The sequence below is a fragment of the Saimiri boliviensis genome, chromosome 15 (genome assembly GCF_048565385.1).
Source record: "Saimiri boliviensis isolate mSaiBol1 chromosome 15, mSaiBol1.pri, whole genome shotgun sequence".
Taxonomy (NCBI): Eukaryota; Metazoa; Chordata; class Mammalia; order Primates; family Cebidae; genus Saimiri; species Saimiri boliviensis.
The window spans coordinates 17,773,961-17,783,104 of record NC_133463.1 but is presented as its reverse complement, the minus strand read 5'-3'; the positions used below and the strand labels follow the sequence as shown (position 1 = coordinate 17,783,104).

Here is a 9,144-nt window from a genome sequence, read left to right as displayed (position 1 = left end):
CTCCCAAAGTGCTGGTATTATAGGCGTGAGCCACTGGCCCTGGTTATAGTTGTATTTCTAAGTACAGTAGTGCCCCCTCATCTAAAGTTTCCCTTTCTGTGGTTTCAATTACCTGTAGTCAACCACATTCTAAAATAGGTGAATACTTTACAAGAACATATTTTGAGAGCAAGAGACACCAACCACATTCACATAACTTTCATTATAGTATAATTGTTCTATTTTATTATGATTAATCTCTTGCTATGCTTAATTTATACATTGCACTTTATCATAGGTATATATATATATATATATATATATATATATATATATATATATTTATAAACAGTGTATAAATGTTTGGTACTATCTGAGGTTTCAGAAGTCCACTGGGGGCCTTGGAATGTATCCTCCGAAGATAAAGGGGAATGACTGTATAAAAAATCAAAAGCTATACAACAATCAGAAACATTGAGAGAGCAGATTCAGGTATAAGTGAAGACATTCCTCTAATTCCTAGGTTTCATCAAACATCAAAAATGACCAATCTTTTAGTCCTTTTTTGGCACATTATTCTGTATCTGCATTCTCTGCATCTGATTGGATCCCTAGATTTTACTTCATTTCTGTGTGGCATTCTCTACAGATATGTATCATTGGTGGCTGCTTTGGGGGTCCAGTGTCCTTGTGGGCGTCCATTGTTAGCCTGCAGCATGGGAACACTTCTCACTCTGTGTTTCTCTAATTTTTTAAACATTATAGAATTATGCCCTTAGTGACTTGTAAGAAATGATAGTTGATGACGACAGTAAGAAGGGGATAACAAAAAGATGACCTCCCTCAAGTTTTAATGTCAGTGGCTCTAATTTAGAGAAAACAAACTGCTCACTAGGAATGACTCTAAACTTAGCAAGAGTACAATGGAAACTCATCACGCTTTCTTTTTAACATTATTCTTATATGTTGAAGTTCTTATCGTTCTATCTGGAAGTACCACAGTTCAGTCCCTGTATTTTCTGGTTCTGTCATGCTGCAAAATCCTGTGATAGAGGGTTATCTAATAAATTATTTGACAGGAACTATAGAAAAATAGTCTTTGTAATTCACAGTTCTGACATAATGAAAAGCTTATAATTCACTAGTGTGACCTCACAGCTGTGAATTACAAGTTTCACTTGACTTGTTCACAATTTGTCTTTGAATTTATACTACGAAAAGTGAGAACCATATTGTCAAACTGTCACTCCATATTGATATATTACTGCTGAAGATTAAGAAACATTTTTGCCAAAGAGCAGGAAAATAAAAATACTCTTAAGGAAAATGGAATTTGATACAAATGTGAAGGAGAGTATGGAGAGAAAAATGCCTACAAAAAGGCAGCATGCAGTGTTTGTATCCGCCCAGAGAATTGCTTTTGATTTCCCCATTCAATAACAGCAAGCTCCTATATAACACTCAATGTACGCTAGGCACTCTTCTAAGCATGTTAGATATAAACACTTTTAAAACACAAGATACCCCTAGAGGTAGGTAATATTTTTATTCTATCTGTATTTATAGATGCACAGAGAGGTGAATCAACTTGCCTAAGGTCACACAGCTAGTAAGTGGCAGAACCAGGATTCAAAGTTAGGCCTCATGCCTCAGAGGCCATACTCCTAAGCCTCTGCCACTTGGCCCTGTTAGGATGTTATTAAAGATAGAGTTGGCTAAGTCTATACCAATCTTGTATCCTTCACATCACTTTAAAAATCTCTTTGCTAGAATTTTTTCTTGATAGTGTTACATCAGAAGAGTGGAGGGCAAGAAAGAGAAAACCATTCTACATGTTTAGATGCAGGATACATGGAGGTCTGTATACTGTACATATATCTAGTATTCTTTTCAACCTTTCATGAACCTTTAAATAAAATATGCAAAGCAGATTGTCATTCTGATAGTACTTTTCCTTGAAACCTTATTTGAAATAATTCAAACTTACAGAAAAGTTTTAAGGGTAAATCTCAAAACTGTTGTATACTTTTACCCAGATTTGTGAAGTGTTTACATTTTGCCTCATTTTCTTGTGCATGTGTGCTCTCTCTCCCTCTTTCTTCCTCTGTCTTCACAATTATTTGAAACTAAGAGGTAAAGTGCCTCCTTATTCCCTAAGATTTCAGTGTGTATTTTCTGAAAGCAAGAACTTTTCCTGACATAATCACAATTACATGATCAAAAACAGGAGACTTCTCACTGATGCAATACTAATATCTAATCCACAGTCCATAGCCAAATTTTGTCAGTTGTCTCAATAGTGCTTTTTATTGCTATATACTCGTTAGAGGGTTCACCCCAGTTACTCATTTCCAAAATGACAAAAGTCTAAATAGGGGAACAGATTAGCGATTGCTGGAGGTTAAGGGTGGTCTGGAACGAGGGAGAGGAGTGTGACTATAAAGGGGTACATGAATGAGAGCTGTGTGGTGATGGAGTGCTTCCACATTTTGATGACTGTGATGGTGGTTGCACAAATTCTATTATGTTAACAACTTTGGAAAGTTATAAATAGCTAGGTATAAAAGTAATGGATGAAGCCAGAACAAATAATGAACAGAATATCAATGCTGTGATGACTTCTCAGATGTATTAAATCGAGTTTCTCTCCGCTCAGAAGGCTCCCACAGAGTGTCTCGGGATGTTCATCAACTACACATCTTGTCTCTAGGAAGGCATCTGCCTTTTTCTATGGACTGCTCCAGCTCACTATGGTGTTCTTTCTTCCCATGTGTGTGCTGTTATCACTGCGGTCTGTTGCCCAGCCATCTATCAGGCTGCCTCCCAGGACTAGAAGTGGTGATCTCTTTTAACTTCTCTTTAACCCATAGCATATAGATAGACTGGTTGGCTCTCTTGCTCCAGCCACTGCACCTGTTCTGTTCTCCTATATATTCCAACAGCACCCGGCAGGTACCCTTCACCTCCACTTACAATACGCATCATTGTGTAGTTTAGAAATCAGCCTGCTTTGGGCTCCCAATAGTTCAAATATTTCAGTAAGAGTTCATGTGGTTTGTACTGGCTTTTTATAGAAACTCTCTTCCATAATTCAGATTTGAGTCCACAGGTCAGTGACTATGAATTATAGATACCATACTGTACCTCAAATTGCTCTTCCTCAAATTTCACTCTCTCCCCTTCCTAATCTCTTTTCAAAATTATTGCCAATTATTACTTCAGTGGACACTTACGGAATGCTTTATCTTAACATTCAACTTTGATAGTATTCCCTGAACAAAATTACAAATATCTGAGATGGAAATTTATAGTGTCATCTAATTTCTACTTTTCTACTTCTATCTGTTACAGTGCTACTCTGGGGATTCTCTTCTGCTGGGGACTAGGATTCCTTGCTTTTCCCTAAAGAAGCTTCACTTGTTCCCCCTTTTTTGCCTTGCTCAAGCTCTTCCATTACTCCAATTTCTCTTTCCTGAGCAGCTGTAAAATTCCACTCATCTCTGGTTTCCGACCCGTGAAGTCATCTTTTCCGGTGATGCTTGCCTGATGTCCTTAACTAGTCTCCCTCTTTAGAACTTCCCCTCTTTCTCATCTTTGGTACATACATTTGTCATTTTTATAATTGCTGTTTGTGAGCTCCTGGAAGGCAGGATGCACGTCTTATTCCATGTTTTAGCTGGTCTGTCCTGTAGTCCCCACCCTTATACAGGCCTTCATTATTGCTCACCTACACTCAACTCTATTCACCTTGCTCAGTATGGGCAGATAACAAATAATTTAAAAATTTAACCAATGTTTTCAAATTTTCACCAAATACAATTTGCTCATTATTCAAGACCTTTTTTCAAGCTGACATTGATTAATTGATACGGGCTATTCGAGGGTAATTATTCAATGAGCTATGATTATGTTTAACTGTGGCATTCATCAAAGAAGTTAAGAGGATGCAGTTTGTGTGTGAGAGTGGTGAGTTTGAATATCCAGTCTTCCAATTAGTAGCTCTGTGATCTTGGGCTTTTTCCTTAACTTCTTGAATCTCCATTTTCTTCATCTGAAAAGAGACTATAAGGAATAATAATATTTGCTTCCTAGAATTGTTATGAGGATTAAATATTTGGCATCACAATGACACTAGACCAGGTCTGTTTTGCCTGTGCACTATGATGCACAGTTTTAGCCAATAACTTTGATGCTGGGTTTTGCAAAAGAGCAAGGATTTATTCCCAGGGAAGCCCAGGGGGGAGACAGGGGAATAGCTCTCAAATCTGCCTCTTCAAAGGTGGCCTTTAGGGATATTTGTGGGATAAAGAAGCACGTGACCTATAGTCTGGGGAATGGGGTTGGAGACAAGGAAAACTGAGGTCATCAGTGATCTGTGCATGTGCAGTCAGGCTTCACGGCTTTTCATGGGACACACATTCAGAAAATGGCAGCATTAATATATCTGAGGAGGAACTTTTAGCCTTCTGATGCCAAAGGGTTACTTCTCAGGCAGGTTGGTGGTCTCAGCTGATTCAAATTCAAACTGGATATGAGCTTCCCCTAATTCCTGAAAAATAACTTCAAGCAACTGTTACCATAATGACATATATATCAGAGATGCTATCTATGAGGAAGCTAGTGGGAGTTTAGTCATATATTGTTTGGCTATGTGACTTTTAGCTATACAGTCTTAAGATCTACTGGAAGTCAGCAATGAAAAGAAAGCAAGGCAGGTGGATTTTGGTGGGCTTAATCAATTTAGCCTTTCATTTCCACAACTGTTACATAATAACTCAATAAATGGCAGCTTCATTATGTTGGCTGCTATTTTTTTTGTATGGGTGGAAGGGGGACAGAGTTTCATGCTCTGGTTGCCCAGGCTGGAGTGCAATGGCACGATCTTGGCTCTCTGCAACCTCCACCTCTTGGGTTAGAGCTCTTCTTCTGCCTCAGGCTCCCAACTAGCTGGGATTGCAAAGTGCATGCCACCATGCCTGGCTATATTTGTTTTATTTTTTTTTTTGTATTTTTAGTAGAGATGAGGTTTCACCATCTTGACAAGGCTGGTCTTAAACTCCTGGCCTCAGGTGATTCGCCTGCCTCGGCCTCCCAAAGTGCTGGGTTTACAGGCGAGAGCCACCACACCTGGCCAGCTGTTATCTTTATAATTGTGATATTATAAAGAGTTTGTGAAATAGGTCCTGCTAAAAACAAGGATATATATTCTCTTCAGGTATCTCCTGTTGTGTCTGTCTGGTTAACAAAAAAAAAAAAAAGAAAGAAAGAAAGAAAAAGAAAAAGAAATGAGATTAGTTAAGCATATTTATTTGTAGTGGCCCTATGGTAAATCCTTATGAATATTGTTGTCTTTTCCAGAGAATTATTCATTCACTAATCCATTTGGAATGGGGCCGTTAGAGACTTATTCATTTAATGGGGAGGGGCCTAAAGTAGTTTCTTTCCTCTTTGTTGATGATGGGATATTTGCTCTTTTGCTCCTTGCCCTGAGTCACCCTCACACAGACACCCTTCTGCCTTTGCTTTGCCCGGGTGTCACCTGTGAGGATGCTTTCCTCACCCAGCACCATGCACAGTACCATGGATCTCTACTATGGATGCTCTCTTGCCCTCCTGGACCCAGGCACCGCACCAGCAACTGCTCCTATCCATTGCCTGTGGGATGCCCTCCCACCTCACTGGAGCTTCAGTGCCCACGGGATGCTCTCCAGGCCGACTCACACACTGTTCTGCACTGCTTTACCTTCTCTTCATCCCACTTGGGCCCTGATGCTCTGCTCTCCATGGATACCCTCCTCACCTTGCTGGGCTCCAGCACCTGGTGCTTGGCCACCTTAGCCTCTTTCCTACTCACCTGCTGCTGGTGCCTACCTTGCTCAGCTCTAGGTAACAGCTTTTGAATCAAAAGAATGGGAGAAAGGAGAAGAGAAGGGAAAAGGCAGGGGAGACTGGAAATGGCTTTTGACAGAGCTTACTCAGACCAAGACACAAACTCTGGGCCGTAATTCATAGTTCCCTTTTGTTTTCATGGTTATCCATTCTTGGAACGATTTGAATATTTAGTCAACATTTCAATATTCTGTGCCTTCCTCAGGGTACTGAAGAGATGTGTTCTTTGCAAACAGCTGTTCAATATGATACCACGAGGGTCCTCTAGTATATTTATAGCTTTGTAATTCATATGCATAGCTCTTCAAAAAATGTAAAAGGTAAATCCTTCTAACTTATAAGGAGTATGAAATCCAATCAGTTTTAGCAAGCTTTTCTGTATATTAATTACCATTTATTTGAATGCTGTTTGAAAAACCCATAAATCTATAAAAACTTACATTTTTTAACCTTGATCAAACATTATTTTTAAACACCTTTGCAGTTTGGGAATTTTTCAAGTCTTGGAACAAAGAACAAAATGTCATAGTGAAACTAATTTTTATGATGAAATGATGGTTATGATATAATTATTATAATTAATGCTAAAATCTAGCTGTAATTCAACATGTTTGACTGGAGTGCTTCTACAGTGACTCAGGTTGTGACAGATTTACTCCTAGTGATGTGACGAGCTGTGGCCAACGTTCTCATGAGTTTATGTGATGTAATGTTTATTATAACAATATCAGTCTGTGGTGGTGAAGATTTTACACTATGTGTTTTCTCCTAGGGAAGAATCTCAAAAAAATATACTACTCGATATATCAACTTTTTTGTGTTTTTCATAACCAAGACTCCCTGAAAACAGAGAACCTGTTGCAAAGAAGCCCTGACCTTTTAAAGAAAGTGCTACCAAAAGCTAGATGGTGATGATTGACATTGTGCTTATCACAATAGGAGGAAGAGCTGTTTTGCAAGTTCACCAGGCAAGAAATACAGCTGTGGTTCTTGTTATCAACAGAAGACAATACAGACAGAATTCCATAGCTTCATTGCCTCATTCTGGACATTAAGGCTCAACCTCTGCATGAGACGCATAAATATCGTTTGGATTTTCTTCAGTAAGCACACACTGGGGTTAATAATGTGGGGATGTTTGATTCCCTGCTGTTTTAAATAATTTCATGGAAAATCTAATGCAGTAGGACACTAGTTTAGAAAGGTTATTACCCTCATCAAATGTTAGCACTTCTTTCCGATTATTTTTTACCAATTTCTTGCCCTTATAGCTCCTCTCCCTTCATTTACTGCAAACAATTCTTCAAAATGACACTGTGGTTGGGTGGAGATGGGATTGGAGAAAGCCTAATCCCTAATCAGGGCCCTGTCAGTGCATCTTTCTTCCTTCTGCTTGCTGGAGCTTAGATACAAGGCAGAGATGTGCGGTCTCTGGAGGAGTGTCATTGGAAACCAGTACCTACGCCCTCGCCGGGCCATTTTACTTAGGACCCAGAGAATGGAATGGACCGGGAGCCTCCAGCCAGTTACAGCCTGCAACAGCCCATCCCAGATCTTGTAAATGACTTACTGCTCTGATTTGCTAAATTCTTGAGTCATTATTACCTCTGTGGGTGGCTGGAACTCACAACAGAGTTAGAATGCTCTTGGACAGAGGCTCAGAGTAGAGTTTTCAGGGTTAAGGAATGTGGGGTTCTACGGACTGTGTGGTTCCACTCTTACAGAGTGTGAAAGAAACTGACTATTTATCCATTCTCCTCTCTTCCTGGTGGGTACACAGTTTGCCTCAGTGGTCATGTGCATTTGCCAGCCTAATTTGCAAATGGGCACCTTGTAAATAAGTTCTCACTAATGAGACACGAACAGAAGTTGTTTGGATAGAACTTCTGCATAAGATCCTTGAAACAGTGGGAAAACCCCAACTGGCATTTTCTTTTTTGGCTTTTGCCTTCCCTCTGGGGTGACCAACTGTCCAGGTTTGCCTGTGGTTTTAGAGATATGAGTCTTTCATTCCTAAAATCCAGACAGTCCCAGGCAAACTTGCTTCTTCTTCCAGCAAGGTCACCTTGCTTCTTCTTCCAGCAGAATATAGGTATGATGGCTGGAGTTCTAGCAGCTATCTTGTGACGATGAGGTGACACACTCATGCCAAGAGTGGCTGAGTAAAGGATAAGAAGAGCTTGCATTTATTATACCTGCCCTAGATTTCTCAGTACATGTGGAAAATAACTATCGATTTAGTGAAACAATATGTATATATATGTATTTTGGGACAGAGTGTTCCTGTTTTCCAGCAATTAAATTTAATTCCTGATACATTAGACTTCTACAGATTCCCTTAGTGTTGACTTGGTTGAGGAGCCCTATTATGCCTTGTGGAATAAAAATGCTTTTTTTCCTGGCTGAAGCACATTCAGTTTTTCAGAGGGAAATGTTTTCAACATTTTGAAAATAGTTTCTCCCTGGTTTGTCTGACTCCAAACTCCAGCTTCCTTGCAACCTCAAGCTAAATTATTTGTTTCTAGTCCTCACCCATTTAAAATGTACTCCCTAAAGCACCCCGAGACAGATTTGAGTGGAGCTCACAGAAGCTCTGTGTGTGGAGAGAAAGGTCCTGTGAAGGATGTGGCCCTCAGTGTCCTCACTTGCAGATGAGGACAGAGAGGCACAGAGAAGGGTTACAGGGACCTGGCCATGCAGTGTGCTCACCCTGATGCATGATGGGCCTCTCCTTGCCTGCAGCCTGGTGTGCCACTCCTACTGCAGACAGCTGGGTCGAACCTGGCATGATCCTGTCCAGCCTTTGATTGTGAACTTCAACGTGTACTTTCTCACTGTCTCTGGATTTTCCCTGTTTGGTTTGCTTTGGCACCTTATCACAGGAATTGCACAGCTAAAACAACACTGCTATTTAGAACTTGAAGTTTCTGTTTTGTTTTGATTTTTCTGTTTACTATTGGTTGTGCAGGGCTGACCTTAGAAATGATTGCAAAGTAGTGGAAATCAGTTCTACTACCTTTGCATACACACACACACACACACACACACACACACACATTAAAAATGTATATACACATATATATAATTGGAAAATTGGTTCTATGCATATATATATATATATGCAAAGGTAGTAGAATCAATTATATATATAAATGTATATAATTATAAATATGTATATTTGCCTTTTACCAGTCTGAGTGTCAGAATTATCCTTTCTTATCAAGGAAAACATAATTCTGAGCTCATATCAAATACTCAAAAACAATTGTTTATTAA

At 39.5% G+C, this 9,144-nt stretch overlaps 1 pseudogene; it reads right to left on the bottom strand.

Moving 5' to 3' along the window:
* Window positions 1-508: 508 nt before the first annotated feature.
* Window positions 509-681, bottom strand: LOC120362163 (DNA-directed RNA polymerases I, II, and III subunit RPABC4 pseudogene; annotated as a pseudogene).
* Between the last annotated feature and the right edge of the window lie 8,463 nt (window positions 682-9,144).